This window comes from Rattus norvegicus, chromosome 8 (assembly GCF_036323735.1).
Source record: "Rattus norvegicus strain BN/NHsdMcwi chromosome 8, GRCr8, whole genome shotgun sequence".
NCBI classification, from domain to species: Eukaryota; Metazoa; Chordata; class Mammalia; order Rodentia; family Muridae; genus Rattus; species Rattus norvegicus.
Window position 1 is genome coordinate 117824593 of NC_086026.1, and position 14881 is coordinate 117839473.

General features: G+C 47.1%; 1 protein-coding gene across 8 annotated transcripts in view; it reads right to left on the minus strand.

The window, feature by feature from the left end:
* Positions 1-9755, minus strand: part of Dag1 (dystroglycan 1) — a 64831-nt gene extending 55076 nt beyond the window's left edge. For 2 of the 8 annotated variants that reach the window (XM_039080669.2, XM_039080665.2), the window contains exon 1: positions 6166-6340. The gene's annotated coding sequence lies outside the window, so the exon portion shown is untranslated. Of the gene's footprint in view, positions 1-5866; positions 6357-9506 lie in introns of those variants that run through there. The other 6 variants (XM_039080672.2, XM_039080668.2, XM_039080666.2 and 3 more) reach the window with 5 other exon arrangements.
* Positions 9756-14881: the final 5126 nt, after the last annotated feature.

A 14881-nucleotide genomic window follows, 5' to 3' on the forward strand; every position in this document is an offset into this window, starting at 1 on the left:
CACTGAGACAGTGCCTCACTATGTAGCACAGGCTGGCCTCCAAATTGCAGCCTCAGCATGAGAGTTGAAATTACAGGACCATTACTCCCAACCTAGGAGACTACTTGACTATCCTGAAGTATGAGCTACCAAAGACTTAGTGTGAGCTGGGTGGTGGCTGAGGCATGCCTTAATTCCAGCACTTGAGAGGCCAAGGTAGGCAGAGCTCTGTGAGTTCAAGGCAGCCTGGTCTACCAGGGGAGTTCCAGGACAGCCATACACAGAGAAACTGTCTCCAAAAACAAGACATAACGACAACAACAAAAACACCACAAAAGACCTAGTATGAAATTATCAGACTGACTAGCAAGACCATCACCTTACTCTCAGCCTATAGTGTCAACACAGTGAAGTGGAGAAGACAGGAAGAGGGTCTAGTAAGAAGTAGTTTGGAGGGCTAGAGAGATGGCTCAGCGGTTAAGAGCACTGACTGCTCTTCCAGAGGTCCTGAGTTCAATTCCCAACAACCGCATGGTGGCTCACAACCATCGGTAATGGAATCTGATGCCCTCTTCTGGTGTGTCTGAAGACAGCTACAGTGTACTTACAACATAAAAGAATAAATAATAAAAAGAATAAACAATTCTACCTACCATCACCTGCCATTTCACTGGCATTCTTTTCTTTTTTCTTTTTTTTTTTAAAGATTTATTTATTTATTTTATATATATAAGTACACTGTAGCTGTCTTCAGATACACCAGAAGAGGGCATCAGATCTCTTTACAGATGGTTGTGAGCCACAATGTGGTTGATGGGAACTGAACTCATGACCTCTGGAAGAGCAGTCGGGCGCTCTTAACCGCTGAGCCATCTCTCCAGCCCTTCACTGGCATTCTTAAAGGTTAGAAAACTATGTTTCTTGGCACACACCTAAATCCTAGCACTGGGCAAAGGAAGGAGAATCACAAGGCACAGGCGTGCCTGGGCGACAGACTGAATGCCAAACTAACCTGAGCTACACAGTGAGACTTGTCCAGAGGGGAGAGAGGAGAAAAGTTATGAAAGCCAGTCATGATGGTACAGACCCCTAATTCTAGTACTCCAGATACTGGCACAGGAGGATTGCATGTCTGAAGCTAGCTTGAGCTAATAAGATTTTGCCTCAAAAACAAAAAAAAACAAAAAAACAAAAAACAAAAACAAACAAAAAAAAAAACCAATTGGGAGATGAGAGGCAGCAATATACCACTAGTGTGCAAAAGTAGAACCAATCCTGCCAGTTACAGAGACACAAAGTGTTCTTTGTAGCAGAAGTGATAGCTTTTGGATTCCAAGTCCCTGCTTGGTCATGTCCTGACCTTTCTACTCAACAACTCCTGTTTTGAACATAGTTTCTCTCCACCTCACTCCTTACTACTGACCTGGTGGTTCCAGTTCAGGAGCTCCCCACAGGACCAAAGCAACAACTAACACTAATACACAGATGCTGCTTCTTCCCTTTTTATTATGGATATGGATGCTTTGTCTACATGTGTACCTGCACACCAGCTGCAGGAATCATATCCCAGTTATAGAAGACTGTGAGCCACCATGTGGTTGCTGGGAATTGAACTCAGGACCTCAAAAACAGTCAATGCTCTTACCTGCTAAGCCATCTCTCCAACCCTGACTAATACTTCTTAAAAAGCAAAATAGATCATTACAGCTATGCTCCAAGACCTTCAGTCCTCCCAATTCTTCTAAGGCCCTCTATGTAGCTAGCATTCTGGCTCCAACCCAACCTTCCAGAATATCCAATGAGTAAGTATCAAGTCTTTTGCGGCTGTTTACACTTTTAATTGCAGATAGTAACCATCCTGCTGCTGAGTTATATACCTGTGTGTGCACGTGCGTGTAGGTACCTATAAAAGCTAGGAAGCTAGAACTCCCTAGAGTAGCGTTACAGGCAATTGGGAGCTACACCACATGGGTTCTGGGGACTCAACTCGGATCTGCTACAAAAAATGTCAAGGACTCTTAAATTGTTTTTATTTTATGTGTATGATTGCCTGAATGTACTATATGTATGCCTGATGACCAGAGATGTAAGAAGAGGGCACTGGATCCGGTCTACACTCAAGTTCCAGAGCCACCTGTGGAGGCTGGAAACTGCATCCGAGGCCTCTGAAGAATGAAGGTCACTAGATAGACCACGAAGCTACCTTTATCTTTGTAACTTCCTCCAACAAGATTTTATTTCTCAGGGCCAAGCATGGTGGCGTGGCATTAGCATTCAGGAGGTGAACAGCAGAGAGAATCTGAAACTCAAGGCGGTCTTCAGCTATACAGGGAGTTTGAGACCAGCTTGCACTACATGGACTTTCTCTCAAACACACAAAGGCCAGGCAGTGGCGGCACATGCCTGATTCTAGCACTTGGGAGGCAGAGGTGGGTGGATGAGTTTGAGGCCAACCTGGTCTACACAGTGAATTCCAGGACAGCCAGGGATATACAAAGAAACCCTGTCTCAAGAAAACATACATACATACAAACAAACAAACACAAGAGACTGGAGAGATGGCTCAGCAGTTAAGAGCATTTGCTGCTTTTCCTCAGACCCCAATACCCCAATACATTGGAGGGTTAGGAACTGTCTCTAACTCCAGCTCCAGAGGATCAATGCCCTCTTCTTTAGGAACCTACACCCACTAAGTGCAGATGCATACACAAAAATAAAAATAAATCATTAAAAATAAATACATAAAAAAAGGAAAATAAAACATAACAACAAAATTCCTGACTTTATATTGTATGATAAAATGTGAAATGTTCTTTTTTTTCTGTAGCTCAATTTCTTCAATCAGTACAAAAATTTCAGGGAGCTGGACTAATGACCGTACACTGGCATGTGTGTTGAAGGGAAGGATTTGGATCCCAAGCTGGGCAGGACTGCATGTACCTCTAACTCCAGAGACAACAGTACTGGGGTGGTATGGGATGGACAGGCAGAGCCCAAAGCCATGGAGCCAGCACGTCTAGGTAAAGTGATAAGTCTAGTGAGAGGCTCTGTGTGGAGTAATGGAGAAGGACGCTCTCCTCGGCTTCCACTTATAAGTGTACCCTCATGGATGTGTGCTAAGCCACACACACACACACACACAAGTTCTCAAAAATTTTCTCCAGAGTATCAAAACAACGCAAACAAAGCAGAAATGCAAGGCCCTCAACTGCAAACGGTTTATCAGTCCATGCCATTACTGACCTAGGAAGTGGGAGAAACTACCTACATTTGTAAGGTAAAACACAGTTTGTCAAGCATGATGGCTGAGCCTTTAATCCCCGCACTGAGGAAGCAGAGACAGAAGGCTCTCTGAGTCTGAAACCGGCCTGGTCTATTCAGTGAGTTCTAGGACAGTCAGAGCTAAAGTAATGAGACCCAGTCTCAAGGAAGAAACAAAAGAAATGCAATGCCCCAGATGCAAGTACAGGATACACGTTAGTTGGAAACATGGTTTCGCACGCAGCACAGTTCGGACTGCCCTATAACCCCCAACCTTAGGATCTTGTCTCAGATTCCTTGAATCCTAGGATTTACAGCTACCACACTATGCTAAGCTAGAAGGTTTTTTAACAATCAAATGCTAGATCTCTCCTTTTCTAAGCATCAATACCAATTAAAGCAAACTCCTCCCCCCATTCCTCCAAGCCCCATCGTTCTTTTTTTCCCCCCCATCATTCTTAATAGTTAACAGACAAGCAAACCTATCAACCACCCTATTCAGCAGTCAAGAGTTTTTTTTTTTTTTTTTTTTTTTTTTTTTTTTTTTTTTTTGGTTCTTTTTTTCGGAGCTGGGGACCGAATCCAGGGCCTTGCGCTTCCTAGGTAAGCGCTCTACCACTGAGCTAAATCCCCAGCCAGCAGTCAAGAGTTTTAAAGGTTAAGTATAGCAGCTCAGGTCTAATCCCTGAATTAAAGAGGTAAAGGTAGAAGGTTCAGTAGTTTAATGCTAGTCTCACTACTAAACAGGTTTAAACCAGCATGGGCTTCAGGAGACTCTGTCTCAACAACCAAAAGTTTGGAGATTTGTTTTGGGGTTTCAAGCTTAGAACTTCACTCATGATATGCAGAATCTCTCTACCCTATAGCTTTAAAACCCACTCCTGCGTACTCATGAATTCGGGGTTCCTCCTTCATTAGGCTCGCCATTCACCTCAGTCTCCCCATGAATATGGCTCGTCCTCCCTCCTCTCCCTTGGCTGACTTTACTACCAGAGGTCCTGACATCTCTCTCTGACCCTCCCTACATGCCAGCAACATGTCTCTTTCTTCTAAGCTTCATCTAGATTATGCCACTCAAATGATTAAAAGCATTCTCAAGCTCCTGTGCCCTGAGGTTGGAGCTCCTATGTGCAAAGAAGGCCCAGAGCTCCCACCTGTCTAGCTGGAAGACTCCCAGACACTATTTTAGACACTCGTGTACATGTGGTTCCAAGTGTACCAGCCTTTATGTCCCCCAGCTAATTCTTGTTGGCCCTGAAAGCCACGTATGGCTCAGGAAGTCTCTCTTCTGGCTACCATGTAAGCACATTCTGTAGGCAGCAGCAACTAATCACAGGTTCTGATTCTCACTCACTGAACCCAAAGTCAGTTCTTAAGGACAAAGCAAGATGCATTACATGGGGCCCCAAGTCCTACCCAGAAGTCTTCAGGAAGTAAACCCAAACATTCACTCAATGAATGCATTTTGCCAAATCAGTTTTTTTAGAACGATGAGGACTTGCCCGATGACAATTTCAACAATTTCAACGGAGGTACATATCAACAATGCTTTCACGTTCCCATCCGGTGCGGTCTGCACAGTGCTACTCACTCCTACCTTCACACAGTATCCCACGCGGCTTGCAACTAACTCCCTACTGAAATCTGATTTCTCCGACAGCCCCTATGTCCTTTAAGCATGCAGGCCATGTCCTTGACTTCAAGGCAAAAAGAATTTCAATTCTCCATATTTAAACCATCGATCTGTACAACCATTTACGGTGGAATTCTTTGTCGGAACCAGAACATTCTAAAAGTATGTCTCTTGTCTATTAAGCACAATATAAGCTGACATAATTGCAACGCCCCATCTCCATCAGACTCTCCAAAACATCTGGAAGCACACCCAACTCTAGCTGAAGTTATGTTCTATAAACACCACCCTCACTTCACGAGTCTGGCTTCCACGACAAGAACTACTTCTACTGGCTTATTTAGGGAAACAGCAGGCTGGACTCTTAAGTTAGACCTCTAGGCTATAAAGGTACTGTCCCAGACTAGGCGGACCAGTCAAAACTTCGTCATCACCATATAAACTAATCCTGATGTAATTCAACTTAACAAAAGCTTCTCGAATTGTAGAGATTAAAATGTGTGTTTTTAATTGACCGTTGGATTTGTACATAAATGAACTTGGAAGTTATGGCAAAAAGATTCTTGAGTCGGCGCGGTGTTTCCTGTGGGAACATTTTTCAAATAAGCTCGCAAGTGAACCTGGTTTCCCAAATACCCACTGCAAAGGTAGTAAAGGAGGCTTCCAAAGAAGTGCAACCGAGGGGGAGGAAAGAACCCCAAGACACGGAGCAGCTCAAAGCAAGAGGCGGGGGCGGCGCCCTTCCCAGCCTCTGGCAGGAGCCCCACAGTGGAGATGCCGCCTAACTGGGCCGCGACCCCCACTGGAAACCGGGAGGCAGCCCGCAGGCCGCACACGCCCGCGGTCGATGCACAGGCCCGGCGTTCCCCCGAGCGCGGGCCGGGGCTGAGGCCTGGCCCGTCGCCGCGGCGCGCAGCTCCGGCCTCCAGCCTTCAGCCACCGGACAGAGAGCCGAGGGGCGGCTCCGCACGGACGGCGGCGCCGCCTCCTCACCCGCAAGGACGTCCGTGGCCGTGTCCCCGCCCCGGGCCGAAAGGGAGCAGCAGCAGGTGTTCCGCGGAAGGCTCGGCCGGCTGCAGCGGGGATCGCGGCCCCAGCAGGAAGGCACCGGGAGGCAGAGGCGGGCGGCGCACTCACCCAGCACCACGGGCCGGCCGCGGCAGGTGTTCGCTCCTCCGGGCCTAGGGACACCGCCGCCACTCCCCGGGGACTCCGCGCGAAGCTGCCGCTGCTGCCGCCCCCGAGCCCCAGGAGCGCGAGCGCCGCGCCGCAGCCTCCGCGCGATCACGTACCGAGCGGTGAGAGGGCGCCGAGCGCGAGGGCGGGGCGCGCGGCCGGAGCCTAGCAACCGCCTGACACGCGAGTGCCGCAGCCAATCCCACGGCCGACTCTGAGCGGCGCCGACTGGCCTTCAGCGCGCGGCCCGCTTCTGCCTGCGTCGCTGGCCCCGCAGCGCGCCGCACCCGCGCACAGGCCCCGCCTCGTCCCGCACCTCTCTGCCCATTGGCCTGTCACGCCCCCGCCCCAAAAGCCACGCCCCAACGTAGAGGCCCCGCCCCCGAAGTCGACCAAGTGGGTCCCGGGACACGCCTTAGCCAGTCGGGGTAGCCGGGAGCCCTTGCTAGCTGTGGTGGGGGAGGGGCACCCTTCCCAACTTCTCCGGAAGAATAAACCGAGGTATGGACAGGCCGGCGAACCGGTCCGGCCACAGCAAGCCACCAGACAACTGCCCACTAATTTCCTTCGAGCAAAAATCAAGCTATATCTAAACCATTCAAACACTCAGGAAGCGCCCTCCGAATTGCAAAGGAAAAGGCGTTGTTACCCTCAATTATGGATGGAGAAACTAAGGCCAGATCTGGGTGGGTGGGCAGGAAGGTAACCCATTTCTTTAGTGCTTACCATACAACAGGCTTCCCCTCCCCCTCCTTGGAAGGCTAAAATCCAATGCCTCCTCTGGAGCTCAAAATAGCTCTGACCCGCTAGCACAGGTCATTCACCCCCGGTGGCCCACATTCTTTAGATGGGTGGTTACTGCTAGAATCTGGCCTCCCCCATTTATGGAGGGTCCTAAAGTAGCTCTTAATTCTCCTGGGGCTCACCAGAGGGCCCAAACACCAGAGACTGAAGATTTGACAAGTTACTAAACCTGACAGGCGATGGTAGCTGTGGAAATGAGAATTGTGGTGGGCTCTGCTCCATTTCTAACTGACCCCACACTGCTAGAATGAAACCATTCCTCTTTGGCCTAGGGCCAGGCTGGAGTTTCAGACACACGCTGTTATCAGCAAGCACATTCTGAATACAGACCCGGCGGCTACTCTGCCTGGGATTCCTGCCTAAAAGCCAGGCAGTTCTCTACAGAAGTGTCTAGGAGAAACATTTTTCAGGAAGGAATGACCTACCTCAAATACCTGTCTGCAATTTCTCAATACTTACGTGGCCAGCTCATAGAGCCTAAAAACAGTAGAGGAACTAAAGATCCAGGAGAGCAACGGCAGATCATCCCTTGGGTGTTAATAAACTGAAGAGTTAACGGCTTCTCAAATGCTGACTCTAGGATTGTCATTTTTAAAAGGCTGGGAGTGAGCAGGCCATGGTCACTGCCACCTGTAATCTTTACCCTCATAAAGCTGAGGCTTGAGGATTGCTGCAAATTTAAGGCCACTCAGGGTTGTGTAATAGTTTCCAGGCCAACTTGGGTTATAGAGTGATACTTTGTCTCAAAAACTAATCAAGGACTGAGAGATAACTTAGACAGTAAAGTCATTTGCCACAATGCCTGATGATATAAGTTTGATCCCCAGGACCCACATGCTGTAAGAGAGAACCAACTCCGCCATGTTGTCCTCGGAGTCCAAGCACAATAAAAACACACACAATAAGTAAGATGTAAAAAGCCGGATGTTGGTGGCTACTCCTCTAATCCCAGGACTCAGAAGGCAGAGGCAGGTGGATCTCTGAGTTCTGAGTTTGAAGCCAGCCTGGTCTATAGAGTGAGTCCCAGGACAGCCAAGGCTACACAGTGAAATCCTGTCTCAAAAACCCAAAAATAAATAAGATGTAATTTCAAAACAAAACAGCAGCGTCCATAGTCAAGGACACTTCTGGAGTACTGCTACTTGCAAAGAAGTGGAAGCAAATTTTCTTACTGACCATGTGGACTGCAAATTGCTCCTCTTCCTTTTTTGGCATTGCTTTTGCTAAATGAGGCACAAACGGTCTCCAGGGCCACAGGGTTCTTTGCTCACTATGGTGAAGGGATATGCTCTACCTGACCAGCAAGTGCCTAAGGGTAAGATAAATTCCTTCCTGGTCCTAGAAACAAGACCAGTGTTTGCCTAAAATCTTTACAATCAAAGCCTTCCAATCCCTACCTCCCAAAGTTGGAATGCTAGCCCCACAAGATACCCCTGATATTTTCTACTCCCTCTTCCCAAGTCTTCCTGGCATGGCATATCCAGCCTGTGCTCCCCACCCTCACCCCACCACCCCACCACCCCAGCCCAGAGCAGTTCTACACTTTGGGCGTCTTTGCTATCTTTGTATTTGTTTTAAAGTTGAGGTTTCTTCCCACCCCACCCCACCCCCTTTTTTTTTCAGGCCCTAGAAAACAGGAAGTCTGTTCTGACTGAAAGGTAACACCATACTTTTGGGCTCTTGCCAGCCATTACTAGGGCTGGTTCTAAACTGAAGAGAAAGATGAACAGTTCTTTCCGTGGTCCTCTAGACTGGCTGATGGCTGCAATGTTAAGTTCCCTCCTTACTTCCATCAATTCTGATGGTTCAAAGCCTTTCTTCTCTTTAGGAAATGCACAGCCCATTCATTCTCCAGCTCCACAAAAGGTCCCCAGAGACTCAACCTTGGAACTCCAGCAGGGAGAGGCATCCCAAACCAGGTAACTTAGTTGCTCTTAGACAGTAGGAAGGCAGAGCCAAGAGTTCAAAGACTAAGTGCCTGAAGAGGAGATCTTCTGAGAGACTAAGGCTCTTCAGACCTGGTAGTCTACCCTCCGCACCCCTAACCTTTCAGCCGCATGTCTTCCTCCACTTGCAACTACCCCCAGCCTAAGGCTTCAGGAAGAGGAAGACAGTTTTGTAAGATTTGTTTCTTCCACTTAAATGTGAGCTTGCCCTAACGTTATAACCATCACCCAATTATAGCTATATAGGTGCACATAGTGGGGGTTACCTTTTGAGGCATAACTAGCAAGAGTCTGTCTCTAAAATAAAATAAAGGCAGGATGATAGGGAGTTTAAAATCCGGGGTTGGGGATTTAGCTCAGTGGTAGAGCGTTTGCCGAGCAAGCACAAGGCCCTGGGTTTGGTCCCCAGCTCCAAAAAAAAAAAGAAAGAAAAAAATTCAACATTGGCTAGGTAGGAAGTTTGAGATTAGTTTTATGAAACTGCCCCCCCCCCCCCCGATAAAGCTCAATTTCTGTTTGGAAGAAAGAAATTAGGCTGTGCCTCCCTTACCTCCTGGTTGGCAGACACTCCCAAGATCTAAGTCCTGGGTTAGCCCCATGCAAATCAAAGTCCCCATGTTTGCTTGGGACTGATAAGATTTATTAAAGCTAAGACCTTCCTTCTCCTCAGACCAAATCCAGTAACCACCCATGGAACAGATACTCACTCTTCTTAGGATTCCAGGGCTCTTTATTCTGGCTTGTTCCAGGGCCCTATTCTATAAGAGTGTGACTCCTGTGTTCCTCCTCTTCTGACAGAGCAGGGCCAGGCCAGTCTGACACAAGGGTAGACTACTGACTCACATGCCAGGCCAGCAAGCATGCCTGGAACAGTGGGCTGGCAGACCCATCCAGCTACGTCAGAGCAAGGGAAGGGTCCCTTTTGTTCAGACTTAACAGTAGGCAAATTGTCCTGCAGCTTGGGCAGAAAGTAAGGGCTGATAAGTTTATCTGAGAGAAAGTGCCAACTGGCAAGTTTTAAAGTCACCACCGGCTTGCCCAGCAGCCAATTCTTCCTTCCCTTGTAAGATACATCTCTACACTCCATTTCTTTTCTTTTCCTTCATTTTCTCCCTTCCTTCCTTCCTTCCTTCGTGTCTTTTATTTTATCTAGATAGCTCTGGCTACGCTGGAACTCCTATGTAGCCCAAACTACCTTTTGAAAAGTTCTCATGCCTCTGCCTGCCCAAAACTGAGATTACAGACGTGAGTCACCACACTAGACCACCAGACTTCTTTCTTTCTTTTTTCTTTTTTTTTTTTTAAGATTTATTTGTTTTTACTGTATGCGTGTGGTATTTTGCTTGTGTATATGTTTGTGTACCATGTGGCTTGGTGTGCACCAAGGCAACCGGAGTTAGAGATGATTGTTGATCCCCTGTGTAGATTCAGGGAATCAGACTTGAGTCCTCCTGAAAAGCACCCAGTGCTCTTAACTGCTGAGCCATCTCTCCAGCCCTAGGCACATGGGTGACACAAGCCTTCTGTCTCTCAGCTGAGCCACGCTTGGCCTCTCTAGGAATGTAAAGCTCTTATATGGCAGGAACCCTGCAGCAAGGGTGATGATTTGAATTCATCCCCGTTGTGTACACACTCTCTACTGCCTTCCTGGGTCACATTCCACTCTCTACTGGCTTCAGGATAAGACAGTTCCCTCAAGGTCAACTTGGTTGGCTTTTACCAAAATACTGGACCTGTATCCTTGAGCATTAGACTAAACACCAGATTAGGTCTAGACTCATCCAAATGGTCCTAAAGTGTGTTTGAGTCCTCTCTCCCTCTCAGAGCTGGCCTGAGACCCAGGCCTAAGGACCCCTCTTGGGAACACCAATATCAGAGATATCGATGGGTCATATAACACTTATTAATTCTAATATTCTAATATTCAGGCTGGCCCGTATGCCCTTGGAACAATGAAAACTGTGGGCTTCAGTAAGTAAGCAGATAGCTTTTTCCCTAGGCTGTGCTGGCAGGGACAGGGAGGGCTTCCGGAAGTCTTACCTCCCTGGTCTGGGGAATCTTCAGCATTTATGAGTTGAATAGAAAGGACTCCTTCAGGGGCTGGAGAGATGGCTCAGTGGTTAAGAGCACCAACTGCTCTTCCTGAGGTCCTGAGTTCAAATCCCAGCAACCACATGGTGGCTCACAACCATCTGTAATGAGATCTGATGCCCTCTTCTGGTGTGTCTGAAGGCAGCTACAGTGTATTCATACAATAAAATAAAATCTTAAAAAATAAATTTATTAAAAAAGAAAGGACTCCTTCAGATATCTGTTTTTGGGGGTGGTTGTTTCTGCCTGCCTATCCCCACTCCACCCCCAATATAGGGTCTCTCTGTATTGTCCTCCTACACTGGAATTCCAGAGCTGTTTTGGGACCATAGCCACGAGTTCCCTTCAGCCATCTCTGTGTGTTCATCTATGTTCGTGTTATGATATAAGTGAATGTTTGTGTAGGTATGCACATTTGTATATGCGTGCGAACACACTGGTGAGGTCAGAGCTCAGATATAATCCCAGTACCTGAGAGGTGAAGGCAAGAAGATGAGGAGTTCAAGACCAGCAGCTTCAACTACACATCAAGCCTGAGACCAACTTGGGTTACACAAGACATTGTCAAAATAAAAGAAAAGGCAAAGAAGAAAAAAAAAAAACCCACAAAACCAATGAATGTTATCTCCAGGATTGTTCGGGGAGAGAGGAAGAATTTTAACTCATCATGAGCCTTCCAGTATAGCCATATAAGGACACATTGCATAATTGTATAAGTTACTTGTTCTGAGCCATTTGGCCACCTCATCGTCAAGTGACTGCATGTGTGGCCTGTGGCCGCATCGACTCAACTGAAAATAACAGCAGACCATGTATGCAGACGAGTCAAGGGCCTGGCCAGGGTAAAGCATCCATTCATGTACGTTCAGCCCAAACTTTTTTTATTAAGATAGAACTGGGTCTCTGGTAGAGCTCTTTATGTAATGGGCTGGCTCAGAACTGATCCTCTAACCTCCATCTTCTAAGTGCTGGAATCACAGATGTGCTTTATCTGTTTGATTGGCGGGTTGTGGATCTCTCTATGTAGCTTTGCAGCTCAGAATTCATTGCGAAGCCCAAGCTAGCCTAAAGGTCTTACATTCTCCTTCTGCCTCCTGAGTACTGGGTTTACAGCTGACCCAATACACCCAAAGATTCACGCTTATTTATTGAGTTCCTTGTATACCAGAAACACTACAGTTGAAGCCCTGCCCTATGGAACCCAAATCCTAGCGGAAGGTAAGTAATAAATAAGTAAGTACGGGCTGGAGAGATGGCTCAGCAGTTAAGAGCACCCGACTGCTCTTCCAGAGGTCATGAGTTCAATTCCCAGCAACCACATGGTGGCTCACAACCATCTGTAATGAGATATGATGCCCTCTTCTGGTGTATCTGAAGACAGCTACAGTGTACTTATATATAATAAATGAATAAATCTTTAAAAAAAAAATAAGTAAGTACACCAGGCATGTTGGTACCTGCTTTTAATCCCAGCCCTCAGAGGGCAGAGACAGATGGATCTCTGTTAGTTCAAAGCTAGCCTGGTCTACATTGCAAGTTCCAGGCCAGCTGAGGCTATAAAGTAAGGAGATCCTGTCTTATAAATAAATGATTTACCAAATAGTAAATATGGGAGGTGGGAAGGAATGGGTGAGTGAGGGGGAGCACCCTCATATAAGCAGGGGGAGGGGGATGAAAATAGCAGGTTTCTGGAGGGGAAACAGGAAAGATGACATTTAAAATGTAAATAAAAATATAAAAGAAAATAAAAGACACACACACACACATACACACACAAATAGTAAATATAACTTTAGTTCTCAAAGAGTGACAAAGAAGATGGGAAGCCAGCAAACAGCTGTGTTAGCTATGTGAGATCATTAGGGAAACTATCTTATTTGTGTGTTTAATTTTTTTAATCAATTTAATCAAAATATTGTTATTTAATCCTTTCCTGCTTCCAACTCTTTCCTCCCTCTCAAATTCCTAGCCGCCTCCTCCTCCTCCTCTTCCTCCTCTTCCTTCTTCTCTCTCTCTCTCTCTCTTTCTCTCTCTCTCTTTCTTTTTTTTTCCGGAGCTGAGGACTGAACCCAGGGCCTACTGAGCTAAATCCCCAACCCCTCTCTCTTTCTTTCTTATCACTTTTTGTCTTTAATTATTTTTATTTCATGTGCATTGCTGTTTGGCCTGCATGTATGCCTGTGTGAAGGTGTCAGATCCCCTGGACCTGGAGCTACAGGCAGTTGTAATTTGTCTTATGATTGCTGGGAATTGAACCCAGCACCTCCAGAAGCGCAGCCTTAACTGCTCTTAACTGCTGAGTCCCTTCAGTCCCCTGGCTTCTTTTTCTTTTCTTTTCTTTCTTTCTTTCTTTCTTTCTTTCTTTCTTTTTTTTTTTTTTTTTTGCATGTAAGTGTAAACCCATAAACATAATGCAGCCTGTTGAGTCTGTTTAACATTGCTTATATGTTCATGATTATAGGACCTGACCACTGGATATTGAATAGCCAGAAGGCTCACCCATCTCTGGGGACAACTACTTCTTTCCCTTTCTCAGCTGTCTTTAGCTGTCTGTAGTCTTGTTTAGTGATGGGAAGGCATCTGTTGGAAGGCTGAGAGCCTGCAGAAGGTGAAACAAAAGTCCTGGAGTTTTTTAGGGAAAGAGTGTAACAAACTTAAGGAATGACCACAGCCACAGGCAGGTCTCTTCGTGGCATCTGGGACAGAAGATAGCTGGGCACTTGTCACCAAACCAGACAACCCCAAAACAGACAACCTGACTTCAATCCTAAGAAGCTTCATGGCAGAAGGCCAAATTAATTCTAACAAGTTGTCCTCTCACCTACGAACACACACACACACACACACACACACACACACACACACACACACGAAAAGAAAAGAAGACAGGGCAAGAGCAATTGAAGGAAAAACAAGTTCTGAGGCTCCAAGGTGCCCTTTAACCTTTAACCAGGCTGGGGTTTGCCAGGTAGATAGAAGGATCGCAGAGCAAGGGGCACCAGGAGGGAAAGGCTTCCTGAAAGGAATGCAGTAAGATGAGGGGCCAGCCCCTCCTCCTCCTGGTGGGTCCAAAAAGACAGGTGAGAAAACACAGGAGGGGTGAGGAAGGACAGCAGGCTGGGTGGGGGCAAAGAGGGGGGTCATGTGGAGGTGGGGCATCAGGCATCTTGGGAGTCAAGTTAGAACAAGCATTTAGAGAGAAAAGACATCACTTTCCCTGACTCTATCTTCATTGGAATGTGGAATGTCTGCTCCCAGGCTTCCAGGCCTTGGGGAAGAAAAATTGAGTAGGAAGGGACGTCCCTGCAGTAGGAGGAAGGGCTCCTCTGGACTTGGGCAACTCCTGGTATGCACAGCTTCAGGGGAGATCTAAAGCTCCCGTCCTTAAGTGTGCCAGAGAAAGGAGTTTGCTTACCCAAGGTTGCCAAGTCTGTCTTTACACTTTGTCTGGTCCCTAGGTCTCCCATGCATACCCATTGGCTATACTGAATCCTTTCTAATCTAGTGGGTCCAGGGCGCTCACTGAACAATTTCAAGAGTCAGGAAAAGAATGAGGAATAGTGTGGGTACTGCTCTAAGATGAGATGGCCTCCAATGCATTCTTCACCTAATCACCTCAGGGCTGCTGACAAACAGAGGAGCCCCTCCGGGTGAGTGTAGGACCACCTGGCTGCAGGGAAGCCTGTCACATCTCCCTCCACCAGCTCTCTGCTTACTTAAGGCTAGTGACAAGCCAAGGTCTCTCCAGCAGCTGCTACTACCCCTACCCAAACTGGACCAAAGTCCTGGCTAGGTTCCCGGTGAATAAATGTAATTCCTAGAGAAGGTGCTACATCTGTTAGCTGGAGGTTGGACAGGGAGTAGGAGCACTTTGAGAGGGAAGGGCTGGGCCCAAGATAGGCTGGTAAAGTAAGAGAGAGGGAGAGAGATCACATTTGAAACCAGAGCTCCGGGGGGTGGGAGATGGGGCATGGGGAACAGGACTTACTAC